This window comes from Heterodontus francisci, chromosome 12 (assembly GCF_036365525.1).
Source record: "Heterodontus francisci isolate sHetFra1 chromosome 12, sHetFra1.hap1, whole genome shotgun sequence".
NCBI classification, from domain to species: Eukaryota; Metazoa; Chordata; class Chondrichthyes; order Heterodontiformes; family Heterodontidae; genus Heterodontus; species Heterodontus francisci.
The window spans coordinates 87020675-87047953 of NC_090382.1; the positions used below are offsets into that span (position 1 = coordinate 87020675).

General features: G+C 44.0%; 1 protein-coding gene across 1 annotated transcript in view; it reads right to left on the reverse strand.

Moving 5' to 3' along the window:
• Nucleotides 1-27279, reverse strand: part of atp10b (ATPase phospholipid transporting 10B) — a 443112-nt gene that overhangs the window by 154496 nt on the left and 261337 nt on the right.

Here is a 27279-nt window from a genome sequence, read left to right on the forward strand (position 1 = left end):
CCAACTTATCCCAACTTCAATGCACTCCTGCATTTTTGCATCAGTGAGACATTCTTTGCCGTTTCCTAGAGTGAAAATGAAAATTACAATTGATACAAAAAGGTTATTGGTGTGTGATATTGTCTGTTTAGAACTTTTCTTTTGGGCCTCCTTATCTCGAGAGACAATGGATACGCGCCTGGAGGTGGTCAGTGGTTTGTGAAGCAGCGCCTGGAGTGGCTATAAAGGCCAATTCTAGAGTGACAGGCTCTTCCACAGGTGCTGCAGAGAAATTTGTTTGTTGGGGCTGTTGCACAGTTGGCTCTCCCCTTGCGCCTCTGTCTTTTTTCCTGCCAACTACTAAGTCTCTTCGACTCAAGTCAGAACTAAGTTCACATTATAAGATGGACGGGTTGTACCTGAACCGGAACGGGACCAGCATCCTTGCTGGGAGGTTTGCTAGTGCTATTGGCAGGGGGAGGGGGGGGTGGGATACAGAGTGTAAGCACAGTAGGGAGTGTTGTACAATCAAATATAAATTAGAAGCTAAGTCAGTCTGGAGGGCAGAGTAAATGTAGACCTGTTAAGGCTCAAGCAAATAATGCAAGGCTGGATTGTATCTACTTTAATGCAAGCAGTTTCACTAGTAAGGCAGATGAATTGAGGGCGTTGATTAACACATGGGAATCTGATATCTGATATTATTGCTATCACTGAGACATGGTTGAGGGAAGGGCAGGGCTGGCAGCTTAATATACCAGGGTATAGAATCTTCAGACGTGATAGGGGAGGGGGTAAAAGAGGAGGTGGCATTGCACTGTTGATTAAACAGTCAATTACTGCAGTAAGGAGGGATGATATCTTAGAAGGTTCCTCTAATGAAGCCATATGGGTAGAACTTAAAAACAAAAAGGGGGCTATCACTTGGCTGGGAGTGTACTACAGGCCTCCAAACAGTCAGGCAGTGATAGAGGAGCAGATATGTAGGCAAATCTCAGACAGGTGCAAAAATAATAGGGTAATAATAGTAAGGGATTTCAACTTCCCCTATATTAGAGAGGATAGTATTAGTGCTAAAAGCTTAAAGGGGGCAGAATTCTTCAAGTGCATTCAGGAGAGATTTTTGAGCCAGTACGTAGAGAGTCCTACAAGAGGTGGAGTGGTACTGGAAATCCTAGGGAATGAAGCTGGACAAGCAGTAGAAGTGGAAGTGGGGGAGCATTTCGGGGATAGTGACCATAACTCTGTAAGATTTAAGGTTGTTATGGAAAAGGACATAGAGGGACCGGAAATAAGAGTACTGAATTGGGGGAAGATGGATTTCAATATGATAAAACAGGATCTGGCCAAATTGAACTGGGAGCAGCTACTTATAGGAATGTCTACATCAGACCAGTGGGAGTCATTTAGAAAGGAAATGGTGAGGGTTCAGGTCCAGCATGTTCCTGTAAAGGTGAAGAGTAGGTCCAATAAGTCCAGGGTACCCTGGATGTCAAGGGATATAGAGGATTGGATCAGGAAAAAAAGGGGAGGCGTATGGCAGATTCAGAGTGCTGAAAACAGCGGAGGCCCAAGAGGAGTATAGAAAGTGTAGGGGAGTACTTAAAAAAGTAATTAGGAGAGCAAAGCGGGGGCATGAAAAATCACTGGCAGACAAGATAAAGGAAAATCCCAAGGCGTTTTATAAATATGTTAGGGGCAAGAGGATAACCAGGGAAAAAGTGAGGCCCATTAGGGATCTAAGAGGCAATCTGTGTGTGGAGCCAGAGGACATAGGGGAGGTTTTGAATGATTACTTTTCATCCGTGTTCACTATGGAGAGGGACGATGTAGGTGTAGTGATCAGGGAGGGGGATTGTGATATACTTGATCAAATTAGCATTGAAAAGGAGGAAGTATTAGCGGGCTTAAAATTGGATAAATCCCCAGGCCCAGATGAGATGTATCCCAGGCTCTGGCACAATTTTTCAGATCCTCTCTGGCCACGGGAGAGTTGCCAGAGGACTGGAGGACAGCGAATGTGGTACCATTATTCAAGAAGGGTAGCAGGGATAACCAGGTAATTACAGGCCTTTGTTAGTGGTAGGGAAATTATTGGAAAAGATTCTGAGTGACAGGATTAATCTCCACTTGGAGAGGCAGTGATTGACCAGGGATCATCAGCATGGTTTTGTCAGGGGGAGATCGTGTCTAACAAATTTGATTGAACTTTTCGAGGAGGTGACTAGAGGTGTAGATGAGGGTAAAGCAGTTGATGTCGTCTATAGTGGCGCAGTGGTTAGCACCGCAGCCTCACAGCTCCAGGGTCCGATTCCGGGTACTGCCTGTGTGGAGTTTGCAAGTTCTCCCTGTGTCTGCGTGGGTTTTCTCCGGGTGCTCCGGTTTCCTCCCACAAGCCAAAAGACTTGCAGGTTGATAGGTAAATTGGCCATTATAAATTGTCACTAGTATAGGTAGGTGGTAAGGAAATATAGGGACAGGTGGGGATGTTTGGTAGGAATATGGGTGGTTGATGTTCGGCACAGACTCGGTGGGCCGAAGGGCCTGTTTCAGTGCTGTGTCTCTAATCTAATCTAATCTATATGGACTTCAGTAAGGCTTTTGAAAGGTACCGCATGGGAGATTGGTTAAGAAAGTAAAAGCCCAGGGGATCCAGGGTAATTTGGCAAATTGGATTCAAAATTGGCTTAGTGGAAGGAGGCAGAGGGTGATGGTAGAGGGTTGTTTTTGTGAATGGAGGCCTGTGACCAGTGGTGTACCGCAGGGATCGGTGCTGGGTCCCTTGCTGTTTGTAGTGTATATTAATGATTTAGACGTGAATATAGGAGGTATGATCAGTAAGTTTGCAGATGACATGAAAATTGGTGGTGTCATAAATAGTGAGGAGATAGATTACAGGACGATATAGATGGGCTGGTAAGATGGGCGGAATTGTGGCAAATGGAGTTTAATCCTGAGAAGTATGAGGTGATGCACTTTGGGAGGTCTAACAAGGCAAGCGAATATACAATGGATGGTAGGACCCGAGGGAGTACAGAGGGTCAGAGGGACCTTGGAGTGCTTGTCCAAAGATCACTGAAGGCAGCAGAACAGGTAGATAAGTTGGTTAGGAAGGCATACGGGATACTTGCCTTTATTAGCCGAGGCATGGAATATAAGAGCAGGAAGGTTATGATGGAGCTGTATAAAACGCTGGTTAGGCCACAGCTGGAGTACTGTGCAACAGAGGGAAAGAACTGAGTCACAGTAACTGTCATGCATGTACATTTCTATGTGTCAAGGCATCATTGCTTTCCTCAGTGAAAATGTTCTAGAAAGTAATTAATTTTTGAATCAGGAGTCTTGGGTACTTAGCTGTAATAATTTGTAGTATAATATTTATGAAATAATTGATTGGTATGAAAAATTACACAAGAGCAAAGCTACTGTCTCACCCTGGGATATGCTTAACTGGTAATTTAATACCAGAGGATAACAAACCTGTTTCTTAAAATAAATTTCCCCTCCTTTCTTAATTTCACATGGCACCCATCATCTTTGACTGATACAGTGCATAAGGACTCTGCTTATGGGCTTGTACCTGAGAAATTCTCCAATGCAGCCCAAGGCAACATATTTTCCCTGTGGAATGCCTCCAATGAATGTGACTGTGCAGATGGGATCGTGATCTCAAATGGTAATGGGACAAGTTGCAAGTACAAACTTGAGTTGCATTACTGCATATGGAGGCCCACAGAACTCCAGCTTCTGAAGTTACATATATTAAACCTTGTGAGGTTGAATATTTTTAAATTTTCTTCATCAATTTTTGTCCCTTCTGTTCCTCATTTGCAGGCATCAACCCCTTGCTTGGCTGCACTTCCACAAATTGTCCATGAAACCTCACTATAGTAACTACTTACGATTGAGCCCAAAAGGCTATTGGAACATGGGAGTCACAACAGAAACCAATCTTGCTCTCAGTCGAAGCCCGAACAAACAATTGCAGAAAAGATTTCTGGATGGTAATCAGTAACAGAAACTGGATGTCTGATTATTTTCTTTTGTCCAACAAAGGGATGCTGGAGTTAGATGCAGCAGCCATATTACTACAGCCAGCGAACTCAGCATAAACCAATAAACAATGAATCTGTTTGTGCATCCCACTCACTATTTATTAATCACTGGAGTTAATTTGATCCTGACTCTAAAGTTATCACACAATACTTCTGTAAGTGGATAGCCCACCCCATCATATACTAGTGGAGAAGATGGATATATTTTAACTTTAGTTATCACGGCTTCCTGTTCGTAAAAAAAAGGTGACATACAGCAAAACACTAATTTGTCTGCAGTTCCCCTTTAAAAAAATAACAAAAATTAATTGTAGGGCACTGTGAAAGTTTTCAATTTATGTAAATATATTAAATGACTGTCTGTGGAGTGAAACCAAGAGCAGCCCACATTAAAATGAAGTCAATTCAATTTTCAAGCTTGAATTGAATCCTCAGAATCTAGTAAATGTTAAGTACTGTTTTCTGACTATGTGAAGATAATTTCTATTTACAGGCGTGAATAACTTGAGGTATTTTCAATAAGATTGTGGTAATTGGCTGTTCGGAGAATCTATTGACGTCTACTATTCTCAATGTCAAAACTACAGAATTATAACTTTCTGAAAAGTGTGTAAACATTTCAATATGTCTTGGAGGGGGATAATCAGATATGGACATAATATGATGTGATTTTTTTTTAGATCCTATACAAAGAATCTACAAATCAGTATTGGAAAGGAATGTTTAAAATGTATTTTCCGTGCCCATCGAGGCAAGGTCCAATGTTGAAGAATTGATTAGTTTCCATTTTTTTGCACTCAGTGTCAACAACAGTGCAACTACATGGGATGTAAAGCCTGCTGTCTGCCCCAGACTCTGCACCAATAAGACACCTCTAATAATACCAGGGGGACAAAATTCGATTGGCTGTGAAAACCGGTACAGGAATCATGATTTGGCATTAACCCACACCAGTTGCTTCTGATGCCATCTTCGTGTTGCCTGCTAATTAACATGATTGTAGTTTGCAGCCAGCAGTAACCTCACTGTTGAGCAGTTGCACCCATTAGCAGGGTCCCAAATCAGGACAGGCTAGGACCAATTAAAGCTAGCCTGCGCTACTTAAAGCCAGGCTGCACCTCTTTAAAGGGAGGTGCATTGAAACTGGAGCAGTTGCCAAATGTCATTCTGCAATTGATTCTGCCCTGGAAAACACTCAATAATGTCATTGCATGAGAGAGCAAGTTCCAAGATTTTCTGATGCTGCATTGAAGGCCTTGTTTGAGGGGTTGCAGAGAAAGAGAAATGAGCTCTATCCACAGAGGACCAGGAGACTCCCAGAGAAACTCTAAGATTGTGGGAACAGATGGCCGTGGCACTCAATGGCACGAGTCAAGCTCAGAGGACCTGGAAACAGAACCGCAAAAAAAGTTCAATGATCACAGCCAAGTGGTTGAGCTCAGTGAATACATCTTGAAATTCCACATCCCACAAATTGCACCACTTGCTTCAGAAACTGCTCAATGCACCACACCTCCGTCACTCATCTACCAACAATCTAAATCAAACAACAAAAATAAATCATACCTAATGATCATAGCTTTGCCAGAACCTCAGAGCACTGCTGCAAGCCTCACACCCACATCTCACAGCTTGTACACACTGCCAGCTATTCAACCATAACAACTCCATCACACAAATAGATTGCACCACACTTCCCTCTCGCTGAAAGGTCACAGACTTTATTGCTAAATGTATTTAAAATTTGATGAATAGGATTATTTTTTCTTAAATTCACTAGTATAATACTTTTCATCGAATGAAAAAAAATGCTTGAACCAGTGGAAATGAATGAATTCTAAAAGGAATTAAAGGGTATATCTACCAATCCCATGCTGTTTTCGATGAGGAGTTGGGTTAGAAGGGTTGGAGATATGGCTACAATACTGCAATGCCAATTCTCCCATCTGCTTTCCCTTTGAGAAAAACTGCATCTGGGACCACGTGATTGGTCAATGTACTAAGCAAATCTATAGATATTACGAAGTGTTCGTTAATGAAAGTTGAAGGTGGTTGTCAAGGAATGCAGCACCAAAGTAAAGAGATAAATAAGGATCAAAGAGTTAGGAAGAAACACAATGGCATTTTTATACACCAGGATCTGAATTATGTTTTTTCTTATGAATAGCCCACAGGAGGCAATCTCCTCCCCCCCCCCCCCCCCACCACTATAGGCAGCATAATGTAAATGTGGTTATTAGATGGAATTATAATTATAACATACTTTCAAACATTAATTCCTTGGATAGCATGTGAGAACAGTTTTAAACTATATTACATTTGCATTGAGGTTAATTATTGTTCTACCAATTACAGTCTATGTGTAGCTTGGTGAAAGTGGATACAGTGTGGGAATATTGCTCAATTATCCTTCAGAAACATCTTTTCTGTATTGGAAATATAGTGTAAAATATAAATTTTTTTGGTGGATGTCAGGTGGGGAGCTGTGTAATCTAGATCTAAAGAGAGAACAGGGAAAGAGACCCCTCAATAAGATGAAAGTTGCCAGGAGTTTGCAAGAACTATTTGCTGAGGAAGCAAAAGTGATATCGACAAGTACAAATTCCCATAATCTCCTTCTCTCTTCTTAGAAGGCATTTATGATCCTTATAATCAGGTAGCAGGGGAGAGTGTTTAATCATAAGCTGCTATGAAGTGTGCTCTCACATAATACAGCACGTACAATGTTACTATCTTGGGCAAACTGCTGTGTATAAAATACAGATTTAAAATACCTTGATGAGCTTCCCCATCGTTTAACAGGTAAAGTAGTCACATGAGGTAATGCATTCCAGGAGGGTATGTGTTTTGTTCATGTTGTTTTTACCTTTATTACCCTTTAGCTTACATTAACCTGCCTCTACCACACATTCATCCCACACAACTAATGAAACAAATGTTATAAGGCAATAATAACTGATAATTCCAATGTACATTAGGGAGATTGTACCAACCCAGCTATAATTCTGGCAAGAACAAAGCAAACTGGATTTAAACCCATGAATATCAAAGTTGGTCACCTGGATTTTTTTCAAATTAAGTTATGGAGAACGAGAATTATCAGCCCAAGTGGGAATGTACAAGACTTACAGATCCACGGGGATTTTCTATGCTTTCAGTAGATTGCAAGTAGATCTTTTAAAATTACTTTCTAAACAATTAGTAATAAAATAGCAGATGGGAGTGACATCACTTTGTCACAACTTGTGACCCAATTGGATCGCACAGGAGAAATGAAGTTGTAATACATCTGCCATCCTAACTATACAGGGAAAATATTTCACACAGGCACTTTTAAAGCAACAGCACAGACTATAGCTCCAAATAGAAACAGATATCGAGCAACTTACACAGAGCTTAGAGAAAAATGGCATCACAGACATCACAAGATACACCACAGGGATCATTGCCCACCTTCAGTCTGAAGATACTCTGGCTCAAGTCGAAGATGATTCAATGCATATTATTTGTGACATCTAGGCAGTATTTAATACTCACACCAGAGGGCAGCTGATCTTTGATGAGTTGAATAGATACAGTCAGGTAAATTGTAAACAGTATGGGGGCTATCACACAGCCTTCCTTGACCCCAGTCTGTATTTTGAAGGCATCTATTTCAAATCTCCCACACAAGACTGTTGCAGTCATATCATCATGGAACAATTGCAGGATTGTGATGAAGTTTCTTGGACTTCCAAATCTTTGGAGCACAATCCACAGAGCATATTAAATACTGCCTAGATCGAAAACTCTTTAACGTCAGTGGCCTCTGTGCCAAAAGCTCACCATTGACATACATGATCTACAGTTTGCGGATAACTGGAGTGTCGTTGCCCACTCTGCATCAGATTTGCAAGCCGTTCTCAATCACTTCAATTCTGTATACAAGAGACTTGGCCTGTCCTTGAATATTGCCAAACAAAACATGTAGGATTGAGTTTATTTTATTATAGGACTGTTAGAACTTAGTTGTCATATCTTTAAGTATAATGGTTAAAATTATATTCCGTATGTAACATAACCACAAAGCATGATGTTGGCTGAAGTTCTATACAAGTCATGACAAGTCAAGAAGCGATAGAAAGACTATTAAGTCAGACTATGTAAAGACCCTTTATTTAAAAGTCGTTAGACTGTGGATTACCCGAGGGAGACTGTTAGCTTTTTAACCAGTAAAGGCTGGTTAATGAAGAGTCACAGCAGGGTGGCACCGGATCAAGATATGGCCTTTTGCAAAGGAATTCATAGAGTCAAAGAAGTTCGAATCTGGAGGCACCACCCACTCCCCCCCCAACCCCACCCCCAACTAAATGACAATGACCTAAACCAAGCTCGAAGTATCATCATGGAAGGACAGTTAGGTAATGACTGACCAATCAAATAGACAGAAATGGGATTTTACCTAATATGGCACAGAACCAAGCTGGGAAAGGTGTATAAAGTAATAACTTGTAAGACCCCAAAAGCACGCATCATCAAAAAAAGACAACAGAAGATAGACTTTAATTAAGAGACAGGCACTACAGTTAACCGGAGGTTGAGTACCGGTGTTCCATTGTGAATTCAACTGCTGACTACAGCCCTTTGCTAAGTGCCACAATTTTGTGCTTATTGTGGAAAACTTAATGAAGTCTATGAAGCTTGTGAAAGCACCCTCGTACCAGTGTGGTTTTGTAGCTAGTCCGAGTTGTAAGTCCCTTTTAGATCTGCTTTCCCAACTTAGACTGTAATTGTAATTGATGAAGTCTTACAATTAGGTTAAAGCAAACCCCAGATCTTACAAACGGATATCAACCCATATCTGGTCAGCCAAATATTTCCCATATATGTTGAAGGATAGACATTGGAATATGTTCAGAAATTCCCCCATCTTGTTTAACCAATTTAATGGAGCTCTTTGAAGAAGTAATATGTGTTGAAGATAAAGGGGAACCAGTGGATATACTATACTTAGATTTCCAGAAGTCATTTGATAAGGTGCCACATCAAAGGTTATTGTGGAAACTAAAAGCTCATGGTGTAGGATATAACATATTGGCATGGATAGAAATTGGCTAGCTAATAGGAAACAGAGAGTAGGTATAAATGGGTCATTTTCTTGTAGAGTGTGGGCCACAGGGATCAATGCTGGGGCCTCAACGTTTTACAATTTTATATAAATGACTTTGATGAAGGGACCGAAGGTATGGTTGCTAAATTTGCTGATGACACAAAGATAGGTAGGAAAGTAAGTTGTGAAGAGGACATAAAGAGGCTACGAAGGAATATAAACAGGTTAAGTGAGTGGGCAAAGGTCTGGAGTATAATGTGGGAAAATGTGAAATTGTCCATTTTGGCAGGAAGAATAAAAAAGAAGCATATTATTTAAATGGTGAGAGAGTGAAGAGCTCTGAGATGCAGAGGGATCTGGGTGGCCTAGTGCATAAAACACAAAAGGTTAGTATGCAGGTACAGCAAGTAATTAGGAAAGCGAATAGAATGTTATCCATTTATTGCAAGCGAAATCAAATACAAAAGTAGGGAGCTTGTGTTTCAGTTATACAGGGCATTGGTGAGATCACATCTGGAGTACTGTGTACAGTATTGGTCTCCTTACTTAAGGAAGGATGTAAATGCTTTTGGAAGCCATCAAAGAAGGTATACTAGACTAATACCTGGAATGGGCAGGTTGTCTTATGAGGAAAGGTTGGACAGTCTAGGCTTGTATCCACTGGAGTTTAGAAGAGTAAGAGGCAACTTGATTGAAACATATGAAGGTTCTGAGGGGTCTAGACAGGGTGGATGTGGAAAGAATGTTTCCTCTTGTAAGACAATCTAGAGTTAGGGGTCACTGTTTAAAAATAAGCGGTCGCCCATTTAAGACAGAGATTAGGGGAATTTATTTGTCTCAGAGGGTCGTGAGTCTTTGGAACTCTCTTCCTCAAAAAGTGGTGGAAGCAGAGTCTTTGAATATTTTTAAGGCAGAGGTAGATAGATTCTTGATAAGCAAGGGAGTGTAAGGTTATTGGGGCAGGCAGGAATGTGGAGTTGAGGTTCCAATCAGATCAGCCATGATCTTATTGAATGGTGGAGCAAGCTCAAGGGGCCGAGTGACCTACTCCTGCTCCTAATTCGTATGTTCATATCTTGGCAGCCACCTATCTCGAAAAGCCACCATTGAAGAGGAGATCCAACATCGGATCAGCTGCAGCAGCTCAGCATTCTATAAAGTATGGCAGTGAGTGTTTGACAACAAAGACCTTCACAAGTCAATGGAAGTCCAAGTGGCTGCTTCTTGGCTCCGGGCAGGGGGTTGGGAGATGGGGTGCCCCTCATGAAAAGGCACTTAGTGCCTGAATGAGGGAACCGGTGTTGCAAAGGGGAGTGCCCGCTGAGAGCTACACCCCCCACCCCCTCCAAGCCCTTGCTCTTGACCCCCCCCCCACACCCACTTCCCCGCAACTCCCACCCCATGAGCCCCCTTCTGCCTGACTTACAGAATCACAGAATAATACAGTGCAGAAGAGGCCCTTCGGCCCATCAAGTCTGCACTGATGCATTGAAGACACCTGACCTGTCTACCTAATTCCATTTGCCAGCACTTGGCCCATAGCCTTGAATGTTATGACGTGCCAAGTGCTCATCCAGGTACTTTTTAAAGGATGCGAGGCAACCCACCTCTACCACCCTCCCAGGCAGTGCATTCCAGACCGTCACCACCTTCTGGGTAAAAAAGTTCTTCCTCAAATCCCCCTTAAACCTCCTGCCCATCACCTTAAACTTGTGACCCCTCGTAACTGACCCTTCAACTGAGGGGAACAGCTGCTCTCTATCCACCCTGTCCATGCCCCTCATAATCTTGTACACCTCGATCAGGTCACCCCTCAGTCTTCTCTGCTCCAGCGAAAACAACTCAAGCCTATCCAACCTCTCTTCATAGCTTAAATGTTCCATCCCAGGCAACATCCTGGTGAATCGTCTCTGCACCCCCTCCAATGCAATCACATCCTTCCTATAATGTGGCGACCAGAATTGCACACAGTACTCCAGCTGTGGCCTTAGCAAAGTTCTGTACAACTCCAACATGACCTCCCTGCTTCTGTAATCTATGCCTCGATTGATAAAGGCAAGTGTCCCATATGCCTTTTTCACCACCCTATTAACCTGCCCTTCTGCCTTCAGAGACCTATGGACAAACACGCCAAGGTACCTTTGTTCCTCGGAACTTCCCAGTGTCAGGCCATTCATTGAATACTTCCATGTCACATTACTCCTTCCAAAGTGTATCACCGTACACTTTTCAGCATTAAATTCCATCTGCCACTTTTCCGCCCATTTGACCATCCCGTCTATATCTTCCTGTAACCTAAGACACTCCACCTCACTGTTAACCACTCGGCCAATCTTTGTGTCATCCGCGAACTTACTGATCCAACCCCCCACATAGTCATCTATGTCGTTTATATAAATGATAAACAATAGGGGACCCAGCACAGATCCCTGTGGTACGCCACTGGACACTGGCTTCCAGTCACTAAAACAGCCATCTGTCATCAATCTCTGTCTCCTACAGCTAAGCCAATTTTGAATCCACCTTATCAAGTTACCCTGTATCCCATGTGCATTTGCTTTCTTGATAAGTCTCCCATGTGGTACCTTGTCAAAGGCTTTGCTGAAATCCATGTAAACTACATCAACTGCACTACCTCATCTACACACCTGGCCACATGCTCAAAAAATACCTGTGGACAGGGTCCAGCATCACTCCGAGGCCTGAGGTAGGTGCTCCTCTGGCAGCAGCCACTGCCTTTGCAGTGGCGCTGCTCAGAGCTCTTTGAGGGCAGGACTTCCGGTGCCAGGGTCCTTGAGCCCTTGCAAGGCCCGCCGCTGTCCACTTAATTGCTTGATTGGCACTAGATCTGGTGGGCCTTCCTGTGAAGTGGTGACAAGGGGTTCTCGGCGTCGCTTTTTCCAGACATTGAGACCCCGTCGCCAGCATAAAATCCTGCCCACTGTTAGTTTGTTAATTTGGGCTTGGGTAGTCTGATTCTGATGCTGCTCTTACTAGGATATGTTAGGTACCTCAGATCCTTCAAGAAAAAAAAAACACCTTTGATGCTCATGGCACCATTTAGATATCATTCAATCTGCCACCGCAGCAAAACGTCCATCGTGTACTATTATGAACTGAGGTCTGCTGGAGGATCGGGTTAAATAGCATCCATTCTTCCTGTAAAACAACTGAGTATCTTACTTTTAAGGAAGTACAATCACACTACCCTGTAACTATTTATATGATCATTTAACATGGGGATAAAATAATAGCATCATCGAGTGATCTAGATGGGATATTCATGTCCTTTACACATATATTTCAATAGCCATGAGTTTGACCCAGTAAATACTTGATGAGATAAATTTTGATCTGAATCATTAAAAGGTGCTTATTACACATCAGGTCAACATAAAGAAATCAGTAGTCATCAGTTTCAATACAGCTTGCCTTCACACAATATAAAATAACAAACACCCTCTGTTTCCCTATGTTAAAGGGCCACCTTACCTAAATGAAATAGAATAATTCTTCTGCATACTTCCCTCCAGAGCAGAACTTTCCCTCACTGCGATCTCCTGCCTTTGTTCAATAGCTTTCATTTTCTGTGGCCTCTCCCTCAACAGCTTTTCTCTTGAAACAGTTTCTTCCCTGTTTCTCTCGTAGCAGATAAATAAAGGGTTTTTCAACACAACGGGCTGAATTTACTGAACCTGTTGCAGGTCCCAATGGGTGGACCTGGAAATAGGCACCGTCTCCGCTAGCCATGTTAGTGGCCGGCCCATATGTGCCAATCATATTAATAGAAGCATGGAGCCCAGCCAATCACATGGTGGGGGCGGGATTCGAGACCCTGAATATGGCATTGGATGACTCTGGGGCAGGTGCTGGCACCTTATTTAAAGCCCTGCCAGTTCTGCTTGCATTGCTGCCTTGGACTCATTTGCAATGAGCTCCAGTGATGTCATTGCCATTGTGACTCCTGGACCCCCACTACCCTGAAGACGGACGCCACAGTATGACAGGCAAGACACAGGTTTGCCCCACGGTTTAGCAATGCCTTCCTCGAGATTCTCCTCCAAGCTGCAAGGAAAAAGTGGGAGGTCCTCTTCCCCAGCGACGACCAGAAGAGGCCATCTCAACTGACCAAGCAAGCCCGGATGGAGATCACTGAGGAGGTTAACAGCCATTGGGGTCATCACACCTCACCCCTGGACATGGATACAGTGCCCCAAGAGGGTCAACGACCTTCTTCATTTTGCCCAGCTGACTGCTCCAAACCTCTTCTTTTTAGGGATTGCAAGTAGCTATGCAAGAGAAAGCGGGAAATGGGGAGGGAGGCACCACAAAGGCGCAGGCAGAAGGGGTGAGGCATCACCTCATCCTGACAGATGCAAGGTTGCATCTTGGCTACGGGCCATCTTCTTTCACAGCTCACCCCTATTAACTCCCCTGAGAGGGGACGGGAACATAAGTTATATAGGATACTGCAATTGGGGAGAGGGGCTGCTACTGGCAGAATTGCCATGTTGATCCCTCCATGAAGTATGACCTCCTCCCTCTTTCCACACAGGACAAGAGGACCCATAACAGCAGGGAGACAGTCCGGACTGGCAGAGGCATCCCAGATCTTCAGCCTCTCTCTACAGCTGAGGAGGAGGCACATGAAATAGCAGGGACCCAGGGCGACCACTCAATAGCTGGAGGAGAGATTGGAGACCTTGCGGAAGAGAGCGAGGATTGTCTTCCATTGACATACTTCTGGAGACCTATATCATACATGGTTGGCAGCACAAAATTTGCACATCCTAACCCACACGTTCTCTCAAGCAGATCAGCATCTGCAGGAGACTCCAGCAGAAGGGCACATTATTCTACCTCTGACGAGGATCTGCAATCAGAGGATGCACCGTCCCATGACTCTGCTGCACCTTCCACCAGCGGACAGACTTTCAACTGATGGGATTCTGCTTGGCTGTAGAATCAGGGTCACAAGCTGGTGACAGCACCGGACATGCGCCCGAACAGCTAGCTGAAGCTGAGACCTCTGACAGTCGGAGGACTGTGGGTGGCCTGGCCCGTGCTGATCCCCAGGCTGATGACAAGCCTCTGGTGTTAACAGCACAGGGCATGCTGGAGATGCAGAGAGAGGTACGGCACCATCTGGCAGAGATGCCAGAGGCAAAGCGCAGCCATGAGCAGATGATGGAGTAGTCCATCCATGCCATGAATGCTGCCATGGCATATGAGTGCATGGCTTCCTCCATTGGAAGGTTGGCAACCCTCATGGAGAGCCAGATCCCGCAGAGAAATGCAGACCTGCATACCATCACCTTGGCCATGAGCTCGATGCAGCAGAGTTTGCAGCTCCTCTGCAATATACCACAATGTCTGAACATAAACATTGTCACTTTCTACATGAAGCACCGAAGGGCCCAACAATTATTTTTGTTTATGATGATAGTAAAATTGTGGCCCTTCTGTGATGCACAAATACTTGGATGGACTAGAATTCATTACCAGATTGTCCCATTTCCAAACTTGCAGCAATCACTATTGAAAGTGCAGCTTGCTAGCTGTGAACACTGCTTTGTCAAGAGAAAAGTGTTGCCTTTAGTTGTTCATATACATTGCAGCTCAGCTCTTCCTCCCTACAACCCCAATTCTAAGAATATTGAACAAAATTCTAGGGTTGTAATTTTTCCACAATAATTTTATTTTGGGAAATTTATACATTAGTCACCGTAAAATATTAAAACCTAATAGAATCATAAAATCTCAGAAATGTTTTTGACAATTATTTTAAGTTGCTTTCCTCCATTTTGACTTCACTCTCATTCCACACACAGATATACACACACAATCTAACAGTTGTAAACTTTCAAATCACATACATCGTTAGTGATCTCTGAACCTATTTGTACTGGCAAAGCTAAACATGCTTAAGCACACAGGAAGCGCAGGTAAGCCAAGACTTGAATTCTGAGTGGTAAGCAGTAACCACTATTGAATAATAAACAAATTCAGAGTCTTCAGCTGTAGGGAAAGCATATCTAGTAACAGTAATTGATTTAAAAAATAAAACTACATATGAAATGGGTACAATAAAATGTTACTGTAATTGCTTTATTTTGCACACAACAGCTAAGATATAAAATGTAAATAAACTTTCCAGGTAGTTACAAGGCAAGAGGTTAGAATTTATAATCCAAACTTCACGATATTAGCATAATGAGCATGAATCCTCAACTGCACAACAGGATTCTCACTGCTATTAACAGATGCCACTTACTAGACAGCATCAAATACAATTCTCTGAACAAAATGTTACATCTGAAAAGACATTTTAGTCACACAGGAATTGAACAATTATTTTTCGACTTTGTTTCTTTTTCCTGATCATTCCTTTCCCTTAAATACAGTGTTTGCTACTTATATCTTCCACCAGTAGCCTGACAAGCAGGGCCAGGTTTTTTTTTATTCATTCATGGGATGTAGGCATCACTGGCCAGGCCAGCATTTATTGTCCATCCTTAATTGGCCTTGAGAAGGTGGTGGTGAGCTGCCTTCTTGAACCGCTGCAGTCCATGTGGGGTAGGTACAGCCACAGTGCTGTTAGGAAGGGAGTTCCAGGATTTTGACCCAGCGACAGTGAAGGAATGGCGATATAGTTCCAAGTCAGGATGGTGTGTGACTTGGAGGGGAACTTGCAGGTGGTGGTCTTCCCATGTATTTTCTGCCCTTGTCCTTCTAGTTGGTAGAGGTCGCGGGTTTGGAAGGTTTCAGTGGGGAAAATTAGCGGAGATAAACAATAGAAGGGTGCAGCCAGTGACAACTGCAATACTGATGCAATAGGAAAATTCAAACCTATAGCATGAGCCAATCACTGAAAGCACAGGGGTGGAGCAAATCAGAACAATGACTGATCCAAATGTACAGCTGGCAAGGTTGCAGTTGGAATTATTTTTGACTGGTGTTTCTGTGAATATGGTAGTAGGGTTAGTCATTCACTGCACTGTGCTTTGTCTTCCAACAATTTCACCCGAGCATCTCATGAAGCCACAGGCAAAGTCTAAAGCCACAATTTGCAGAGGAAACGAACTCAGGTACTGCTTGGCAGGAACTAGAAGCTGTTTTATAAGCCACGAAGTGTCAACACAGAATGAGGTTGGATGAAACGCGAAAGCAGGTTTCATTTGGCGTGCAGATCACTGGTTGGGCACTGCAGCATTCATTTATGATTGTTTAAACATGACATATTTTTAAAGTCAAAAGTAGATTGAAAAAATATGATTTAAAATCTGGCAAGAGCTGGGGTGGAAATTGTTGTGTTGCCATGCAGCAGTGAAAAACAAATTCTCAATCCCAACCCATTCCTTATCCTTCACAATTACAGAGTCATAGTAATGAAGCACAGAAAGAGGCCATTTTGGCCTATTGTGCCGACACTGTCTCTTCAGTAGAGCTATCCAAGTAACCCCACAGCCCTATAAATACTGGCTCTTCAAGTATTTATCCAATTTTCTTTTGAGTATTCCTATTGAATCTGTTTCCACCACCCTTACAGGCAGTGCATTCCAGATTGACACAACAAAGAACAAAGAACAGTACAGCACAGGAACAGGCCATTCGGCCCTCCAAGCCTGCGCCGATCTTGATGCCTGCCTAAACTAAAACCTTCTGCACTTCTGGGGTCCGTATCCCTCTATTCCCATCCCATTCATGTATTTGTCAAGATGCCTCTTAAATGTCTCTATGGTACCTGCTTCCACCACCTCCCCCGGCAACAAGTTCCAGTCACTCACCACCCTCTGTGTAAAGAACTTGCCTCGCACATCCCCTCTAAACTTTGCCCCTCTCACCTTAAACCTATGTCCCCTATAACTGACTCTTCCACCCTGGGAAAAACCTTCTGACTATCCACACTGTCCATGACACTTACAACTTTGTAAACCTCTATCATGTCGCCCCTCCACATCCGTCGTTCCAGTGAAAACATAGAACATAGAACAGTACAGCACAGTACAGGTCCTTCGGCCTACGATGTTGTGCCGAACCTTTAACCTACTCTAAGATCAAACTAACTACCTACCCTTCATTCTACTATCATCCATGTACCTATCCAAGAGTCACTTAAATGCCCCTAACGTATCTGCTTCTACTACCACTGCTGGCAGCGCATTCCACGCACCCACCACCCTCTGTGTAAAGAACCTACCTCTGACATCTCCCTGAAACCTTCCTCCAATCACCTTAAAATTATGCCCCCTGGTGATAGCCCTTTCCACCCTGGGAAAAAGTCTCTGGCTATCCACTCTATCTATGCCTCTCATCATCTTGTCCCCCTCTATCAAGTCACCTCTCATCCTTCTTCGCTCCAATGAGAAAAGCCCAAGCTCCCTCAATCTTTCTTCGGAAGACATGCCCTCCAGTCCAGGCAGCATCCTGGTAAATCTCCTCTGCACCCTCTCTAAAGCTTCCACATCCTTCCTATAATGAGGCGACCAGAACTGAACACAATATTCCAAGTGTGGTCGAACCAGGGCCTTATAGAGCTGCAGCATAACCTCGCGGCTCTTAAACTCAATCCCCGTTAATGAAAGCCAACACACCATACGCCTTCTCAACAACCCTATCAACTTGGGTGGCAACTTTAAGCGATCTATGGACATGGACCCCAAGATCCCTCTGTTCCTCCACACTACCAAGAATCCTGTCTTTAAGCCTGTATTCCGCATTCAAATTCGACCTTCCAAAATGAATCACCACACTTTTCCAGGTTGAACTCCATCTGCCACTTCTCAGCCCAGCTCTGCATCCTGTCAATGTCCCGTTGCAACCTACAACAGCCTTCCACACTATCCACAACTCCAGCAACCTTCCTGTCATCGGCAAACTTGCTAACCCAGCCTTCCATTTCCTCATCCAAGTCATTTATAAAAATCACAAAGAGCAGAGGGCCCAGAACAGATCCTTGTGGAACACCTCTGGTCAACGAGCTCCATGCTGAGTACTTTCCATCTATTACCACCCTCTGACTTCTGTGGGCCAGCCAATTTTGTATCCAGACAGCCAACTTTCCCTGAATCCCATGCCTCCTTACTTTCTGAATGAGCCTACCATGGGAAACCTTATCAAACGCCTTGCTAAAATCCATATACACCACATCCACTGCTCTTCCTTCATCAATGTGTTTTGTCACATCTTCAAAGAATTCAATAAGGCTTGTGAGGCATGACCTGCCCCTCACAAAGCCATGCTGATTGTCTCTAATCAAACCATGCTTTTCCAAATAATCATAAATCCTGTCTCTCAGAATCCTCTCCAATAATTTGCCCACTACCGACGTAAGACTGACTGGTCTATAATTCCCAGGGTTATCCCTATTCCCTTTCTTGAACAAGGGAACAACATTTGCCACCCTCCAATCATCCGGTACTACTCCAGTGGACAGTGAAAACGCAAAGATCATTGCCAAAGGCGCAGGAATCTCTTCCCTTGCTTCCCGTATTATCCTTGGGTATATCCCGTCTGGCCCCGGGGACTTACCTGTCCTCATATCATTCAAAATTTCCAGCACATCCTCCCTCTTAACATCAACCTGTTCGAGCATATCAGCCTGTTTCACGCTGTCCTCACAAATGACCAGGGTCCCTCTCACTAGTGAATACTGAAGCAAAGTATTCATTTAGGACCTCCCCTACCTCCTCCGACTCCAGGCACAAGTTCCCTCCACTATCCCTGATCGGCCTTACCCTCACTCTGGCCATCCTCTTGTTCCTCACATAAGTGTAGAATGCCTTGGGATTTTCCTTAATCCTACCCGCCAAGACTTTTTCATATCCCCTTCTAGCTCTCCCAAGTCCATTCTTCAGTTCCTTTCTGGCTACCTTGTAACCCTCTAGAGCCCTGTCTGATCCTTGCTTCCTCAACCTTAAGTAAGCTTCCTTCTTCCTCTTGACTAGCTGTTCCACATCTCTTGTCATCCAAGGTTCCTTCACCCTACCATCCCTTCCCTGCCTCATCGGGACAAACCTATCCAGCAGTCGCAGCAAGTGCTCCCTAAACAACCTCCGCATTTCTGTCGTGCATTTCCCTGAGAACATCTGTTCCCAATTTATGCTCCCCAGTTCCTGCCTAATAGCATTGTAATTTCCCCCTCTCCCAATTAAATATTTTCCCATCCCGTCTGCTCCTGTCCCTCTCCATGACTATAGTAAAGGTCAGGGAGTTGTGATCACTATCACAGAAATGCTCTCCCACCGAGAGATCAGCCACCTGGCCTGGTTCGTTGCCAAGCAACAAGTCCAACATAGTCTCCCCTCTAGTCGGCCTATCTACATATTGAGTCAGGAAACCTTCCTGGACACACCTGACAAAAACTGCTCCATCCAAACTATTTACACTAAGGAGGTTCCAATCAATATTAGGGAAGTTGAAGTCACCCATGACAACAACCCTGTTACTTCTGCACCTTTCCAAAATCTGCCTCCCAATCTGTTCCTCTATGTCTCTGTTGCTATTGGGGGGTCTATAGAAAACTCCCAACAAAGTGACTGCTCCTTTCCTGTTTCTGACTTCCACCCATAATGACTCAGTAGACAAACCCTCCTCGACGACCTCCCTTTCTGCAGCTGTGATACTATCCCTGATTAACAATGCCACTCCCCCACCTCTTTTACCTCCTTCCCTATTCCTTTTGAAAAATCTAAACCCCGGAACATCCAACATCCATTCCTGCCCCTGTGATATCCACGTCTCCGTAATGGCCACAACATCGTAGCTCCAAGTACTGATCCATGCTCTAAGTTCATCACCCTTATTCCTGACACTTCTTGCGTTAAAATAGACACACTTCAACCCATCATACTGGCTGCAACTTTGCCCTGTCAACTGTCTAACCTTCCTCACAGACTCTCTGCACTCGTTATCTGCCTGTTCAACAGCTACCCCATCCACTGATCCGTGGCTCCGGTTCCCATCCCCCTGCTAAACTAGTTTAAACCCTCCCGAAGAGCTCTAGCAAACCTCCCGCCCAGGATACTGGTGCCCCTCCAGTTCAGATGCAACCCGTCCTTCTTGTACAGGTCACACCTTCCCCAGAAGGTATCCCAATGATCCACATATCTGAATCCCTCCCTCCTACACCAGTTCTGTAGCCACATGTTCAGCTGCACTCGCTCCCTGTTTCTAGCCTCACTCGTACATGGCACCGGTAACAATCCTGAGATTACTACTCTGCTCGTCCTGCCTTTCAGCTTCCAACCTAACTCCCTATATTCGCTTTTCAGGTCCTCACCCCTTTTCCTAGCTAGGTCATTGGTACCGATATGTACCACGACCTCTGGCTGCTCCCCCTCCCCCTTAAGAATCCTGTGGACTCGATCCGAGACATCCCTGACTCTGGCACCTGGGAGGCAACATACCATCCGGGAGTCTCGTTCGCGACCACAGAATCTCCTGTCTGTTCCTCTAACCATTGAATCTCCTGTCACTATCGCTCTCCTATTCTCCCCCCTTCCCTTCTGAGCCACTGAGCCAGGCTCAGTGCCAGAGACCTGGCCACTGTGGCTTTCCTCTGGTAGGTCCCCCCCCACAACCGTATCCAAAACGGTATATGTTTTATTGAGGGGAACGGCCACAGGAGATCCCTGCACTGTGCGCCTATTCCCTTTCCCTCCCCTGACGGTCACCCAGCTACCTTTATCCTGTAACTTAGGTGTCACTACTTCCCTATAACTGCTCGCTATCACCCCCTCAGCATCCTGAATGATCCGAAGTTCATCCAGCTCCAGCTCCAGTTCCCTAATGCGGTCTGCGAGGAGCTGGAGTTGGGTGCACTTCTCACAGGTGAAGTCAGCAGGGACACCAGTGGTGACCCTCACCTCCCACATCCTGCAAGAGGAGCATGCAACTGCCCTAGCTTCCATCCCCTCTGCACTAAATTGACAACAGAGATTAAAAAAAAAGGAAAACCTTACCTTACCAAACCCTCCACACAAGAGGCCTTTTTTTTTGGTTAGAGGAGGAGGATGGGTGGGAGACACTACACGTGTACTATTTTGGGTTAGCAACTGCCCGAATATATAGCTTTACTTACCCAGCAGTCCCCTTGTCCGCCGAAACAAAAGGTAAATTATTTTAAACTGAAACTCACCTTCCCAGCTGACACCTCGCTTGCACTATCGCTGCTTCAGACAAAGCTGCTGCAACAAAAGGTAAGTTATTTTAAATTGCCCGAATATATAGGTTTACTTACCCAGCAGTAAACAATCCGAGTTTATCCAACCTCTCCTCATAGCTAATGCCCTCCAGACCAGGCAACATCCTGGTAAACCTCCTCTGTACCCTCTCCAAAGCCTCCACGTCTTCTGGTAGTGTGGCGACCAGAATTGCACGCAATATTCTAAGTGTGGCCTAACTAAAGTTCTGTACAGCTGCAGCATAACTTGCCTATTTTTATACTCTATGCCCCGACCGATGAAGGCAAGCATGCCGTATGCGTTCTTGACTACATTATCCACCTGCGTTGCCACTTTCAGTGATCTGTGGACCTGTACGCCCAGATCTCTCTGCCTGTCAATACTCCTAAGGGTTCTGCCATTTACTATATACTACCCACCTGCATTAGACCTTCCAAAATGCATTACCTCACATTTGTCCGGATTAAACTCCATCTGCCATTTCTCCGCCCGAGTCTCCAAACGATCTATATCCTGCTGTATCCTCTGACAATCCTCATCACTGTCCGCAACTCCACCAACCTTTGTGTCGTCCACAAACTTACTAATCAGACCAGCTACGTTTTCCTCCAAATCATTTATATATACTACAAACAGCAAAAGTCCCAGCACTGATCCCTGCGGAACACCACTAGTCACATCCCTCCATTCAGAAAAGCACCCTTCCACTGCTACCCTCTGTCTTCTATGATCGAGCCAGTTCTGTATCCATCTTGCCAGCTACCCTCTGATCCCATGTCACTTCATGTTTTGTATCAGTCTGCCATGAGGGACCTTGTCAAGTGCTTTACTGAAGTCCATATAGATAACATCCACTGCCCTTCCTTCATCAATCATCTTCGTCACTTCCTCAAAAATTAGTGAGACACGACCCCCCCTTCACAAAACCATGCTGCCTCTCACTAATAAGTCCATTTGTTTCCAAATGGGAGTAAATCCTGTCCCGAAGAATCCTCTTTAATAATTTCCCTACCACTGACGTAAGGCTCATCGTCCTATAATTTCCTGGATTATCCTTGCTACCCTTCTTAAACAAAGGAACAACATTGGCTATTCTCCAGTCCTCTGGGACCTCACCTGTCGCCAATGAGGATGCAAAGATTTCTGTCAAGGGCCCAGCAAGTTCTTCCCTTGCCTCCCTCAGTATTCTGGGGTAGATCCCATCAGGCCCTGGGGACTTATCTACCTTACACAACTCGCTGTGTAAAAAAATGTTTCCTCATGTCGCCTCTGGTTCTTTTGCCAATCATTTTAAATTTATGTCCATCGATTACTGACCTTGTTTCCATTGGAAACAGTTCTCATCAATTACTCATTAATGTTTTGGGACCCTGTGAACACGGAGCACACACCAAAAAAATAATTTTCCAAACATTATCTTCTGAAGTCGCTGCAAAAATGCAATTTATTCAGCACCAGTGCTGTTAGAGGATTAACTGTATTAAATGCATGCAGCACCTATAATGAATGTGACATTCACTAATGAAGAATAGAGCTCTACATTCTGCATAAACTAACTTGACCTTTTCAAGAGAAGTGCAAGTGTTGGAAAGAAAACACATCTGTCCACATTAATCATTTCATCAATCAAGCTCAAATAGTTGTAATAATTTTTTCCCTGAACAAAAGGTGCTCTGCTAACACAAGGCTAACTTTTTCACTTGAAGTGTTTAATCTGAAGTGAATTTTTTATAATTGCTGCACTCGGAGCAAGTTGGGTTTAATTTAGCTGAAGAGTTATGTTGCAGCTAGTCCTCATCTAATTATATTTGGAGAAAGAGCAGCTCAAAAACTCACTTCAAGAAGTACATGTAACCTTTGTTTTTCTTTTTAAAAAAAAAGGTATAGAGTTTTAAGAATGTATTCTATTGAACAGTGTGGTATACTAAAGACCATTAAGGGAGGTATTTGTATAATTTGCATGCATAGTGCTTTATGGTCTAATAATTAACTTGTGTCATTATCTTTGCCTCTCTTTGCTTCAAATATCTTTTCTTCCTTTGGCATTATGATCATGACTGCCACTTTTTGCCAGTTCAACACTGAACAGGGCTCCGGCACGGAAACTGCTAACCAAAATTCTTAATTCTTTTGTAATTGAGAATTTTTTTTTTTTTATATCACATGTTTCAAGACTGCAGTGTTTGTTAACTAGTACCTTACACAATGTTACTTATCCAATTCTTAAATACTCATTATCACTAAATGCTCATCTTATGACTATCCATTTACAAAAATATAGACATCTAATATTTGTCCAGTCTTAACACATTTTACCTTCTCTTGAGCAACTTATTTGGAAGTCAACTTTATTTCTGTTGCCTGCCTCCAGTGTGAAGCAATGTTAATTTGAAATAACACGATGACTGTAGTGTAAAGACAAAGCAAACCTCTTTTGAGAGCTGCTTTTCATTGTGGCACACATTTTAAATCATTATGTAGTAACTTACATCAATAATATGACATTGTAATGGTGGCCAATTGTCTGCCCACTTGTAGAGACTCTAAATTCTACAAAACTGTTGTTGCAATCTGTTTCCGCTATTCTGAATTAATATCAGTATTCAGCAAGCTTACATTTTCCATTCAATTTCAGGTCATTAAAGTGATTTATAAGCATAGGGTCCAAAGATAACCCCTGTAGAACTCCTGACCAGGTACGACATATGACATTACGAAGGGGTGTGGGGAGGGTGGGGGTGGCAGGGTTTACTGACGTCGGAGGAAATCGTAGTTCTAAGGCAAGGGGTGGGGTGAAAATTGGAGACCGAGGGGATGAATATCAGACACAGTCTTGTGGGGGGGTGGGGGGGGGGGCAGTGTGGGGGGAATGGATAGGAGTTAGGAGGCAAGGGGTGGTGGATTGGAGGCTGTGTGTTTTGGCAGGAGGTGTGATTGGAGGCCTGGTGCTGGTGGGTAGGTCGGAGCCCTCATGGTGGGAAGGAAGCTGTGAAGTGATCGTGGAGACTTCTCAGACAGGTACCTAGATCCAGGAGGCAGATGTGAAGGCACTTACCTCCTGAATCCACCAAGTCGTTGCCTCAATAAAGGCTGCCGGAATTCCTGACACTCGGGAAACCAGGCCAACCACAGTAAAAGTTGAAACACTGAATGACAATGAGGCTCGTAGCTTCATGGTCATATCTAAAGTTCCAACCTGCCCCCTTGGAGTGGGTTGGCTGCCCGCCAACCTTCTGGCCTCAGTTGAAGCTGGAAATGGGTGGGTTGGAGGTGGGTTTAGGTCAGAAAACAGATTTTTCAGACTTTAACCTCCCCACCACTACCCCGCACCCAAGACAAACCCACCCAGTTTTTTGGTTAAAATTCAGCTGTATACATATCATGGTTACTCCCACTTTTCTATTTTATTCAAAGCAACTTTTTAAATTCATCCCCATTTCTCCCTTGCTTTTAGTTTATTGGCAAACTTTTATCTAGAACTTCAACAAAAGTGTTCTGAAAACCCCAATAAACTACTATAGGGAGTTCCACTATGTATTTATAATATCCGAAAAGAGTCAAGCTGGTTTGTCAGAATCTTCCATTTCTAGATCCTTGTCATTAAAAAATAATGAAAAAGGATTATATAGATTCTTCTTCAACCTATTCCTTATTTCCATTATTTTACCTGTACTGGATGTGACAAAGGGACACAGGAGCAGGAGTAGACCATTCAGCACATCAGGCCTGTCCTGCCATTCAATATGATCATCCACTTCAATGCCTTTTTCCAACATTATCCCCATATCCCCTTATGTCATTGGTATTTAGAAATCTGTCAATCTCTGCTTTAAGCATACTCAATGACTGAGCTTCCACAGCCCTCTTGGTTGAGAATTCCATAGATTCACAACCCTATGAGGAAAGAAATTTCTCCTCATCTCTGTCCTAAGTGGATTCCTCCTTATTTTAAAATTGCGTCCCCTGGTTCTAGACTCCCCTACCAGGGGAAACATCTTAGCTGCATCTACCCTGTCTATCCTTTTAAGTATTTTGTAGGTTTCAATGAGATCACCTCTCATTCTGCGAAACTCGAGAGAATACAGGCCCAGTTTCCTCGATCTCTCTTCATAGGACTAGTTCCGCCATCCCAGGAACAAGTCTGGTGAATCTTCGTTGCACTCCCTCTATGGCAATAATATCCTTCCCAAGGTAAGGGGACCAAAACTGCACACAGTACTCCAAGTGCGGTCTAACCAAGGTTCTATACAATTGAAGCTAGACTTCACTAATCCTGTACTCAAATCCTCTTGCGATAAGGGCCAACATACCATTAGCCTTCCTAAATGCTTGTTGCACCTGCATGTTAGCTTTCAGTGACTTATTGACAAGGACACCCAGGTCCCTTTGTACATCTACACTTCATAATCTCTTACCATTTAAGAAATACTCTGCACATCTGTTCCTCCTACCAAAGTGGATAACCTCACATTTTTCCACATTATATTCCATCTGCGATATTCTTGTGCACTCACTAAGTCTGTCCAAATCCCCTTGAAGCCGCTTCGTATCTTCCTCACAACACACATTCCCACCTAGCTTTGTGTCATCTGCAAACTTGGAAATATTATATTTGGTCCCCACATCCAAATCATTGATATATATTGTGAGTGCCCAAGCACTGATCCCTGCAGTACCCCACTGGTCACAGCCTGCCAACGCGAGAATGACCCATTTATTCCTACTCTCTGTTTTCTGCCTGTTCTTCTTTTCTTCTTTTGGGCCTCCTTATCTCGAGAGACAATGGATACGCGCCTGGAGGTGGTCAGTGGTTTGTGAAGCAGCGCCTGGAGTGGCTATAAAGGCCAATTCTGGAGTGACAGGCTCTTCCACAGGTGCTGCAGAGAAATTTGTTTGTTGGGGCTGTTGCACAGTTGGCTCTCCCCTTGCGCCTCTGTCTTTTTTCCTGCCAACTACTAAGTCTCTTCGACTCGCCACAATTTAGCCCTGTCTTTATGGCTGCCCGCCAGCTCTGGCGAATGCTGGCAACTGACTCCCACGACTTGTGATCAATGTCACACGATTTCATGTCGCGTTTGCAGACGTCTTTATAACGGAGACATGGACGGCCGGTGGGTCTGATACCAGTGGCGAGCTCGCTGTACAATGTGTCTTTGGGGATCCTGCCATCTTCCATGCGGCTCACATGGCCAAGCCATCTCAAGCGCCGCTGACTCAGTAGTGTGTATAAGCTGGGGGTGTTGGCCGCTTCAAGGACTTCTGTGTTGGAGATATAGTCCTGCCACCTGATGCCAAGTATTCTCCGAAGGCAGCGAAGATGGAATGAATTGAGACGTCGCTCTTGGCTGGCATACGTTGTCCAGGCCTCGCTGCCATAGAGCAAGGTACTGAGGACACTGCCTGTTAACCAATCCTTAATCCATGCCAGTATATTACCTCCTATCCCATGTGCTTTTATTTTGCTAACCAATCTCCTGTGGGGTCTTTATCAAAAGCCTTCTGAAAATCCAAGTGTACCAGGTCCACCGACTCTCCTTTATCAATTCTGATAGTAACATCCTCAAAAAACTCAAACAGGTTAGTCAAACATGATTTCCCATTCATAAATCCATGTTGACCGTGCCCAATCAGATAATTATTATCCAAGTGTCCATTTATCACATCCTTTAGAATAGATTCTAGCATTTTCCCAATGACTGATGTAAGGCTAACAGGTCTGTAATTCCTTGTTTTCTTTCTCCCTCCCTTCTTAAATAGTGGGGTGACATTTGCAACCTTCCAATCTGCAGGAACCGCTCCAGAATCTGAGAATTTTGGATGATCACCAATGCATCCATTATCTCCACTGCTACCTCTTTCACACTCTTGGATGTAGAATATCAGATCCTGGGGACTTATCAACCTTCAGCCCCATTAATTTCTCCAATACAACCTTCTTACTAATACTAATTTCCTTCAATTCCTCATTCCC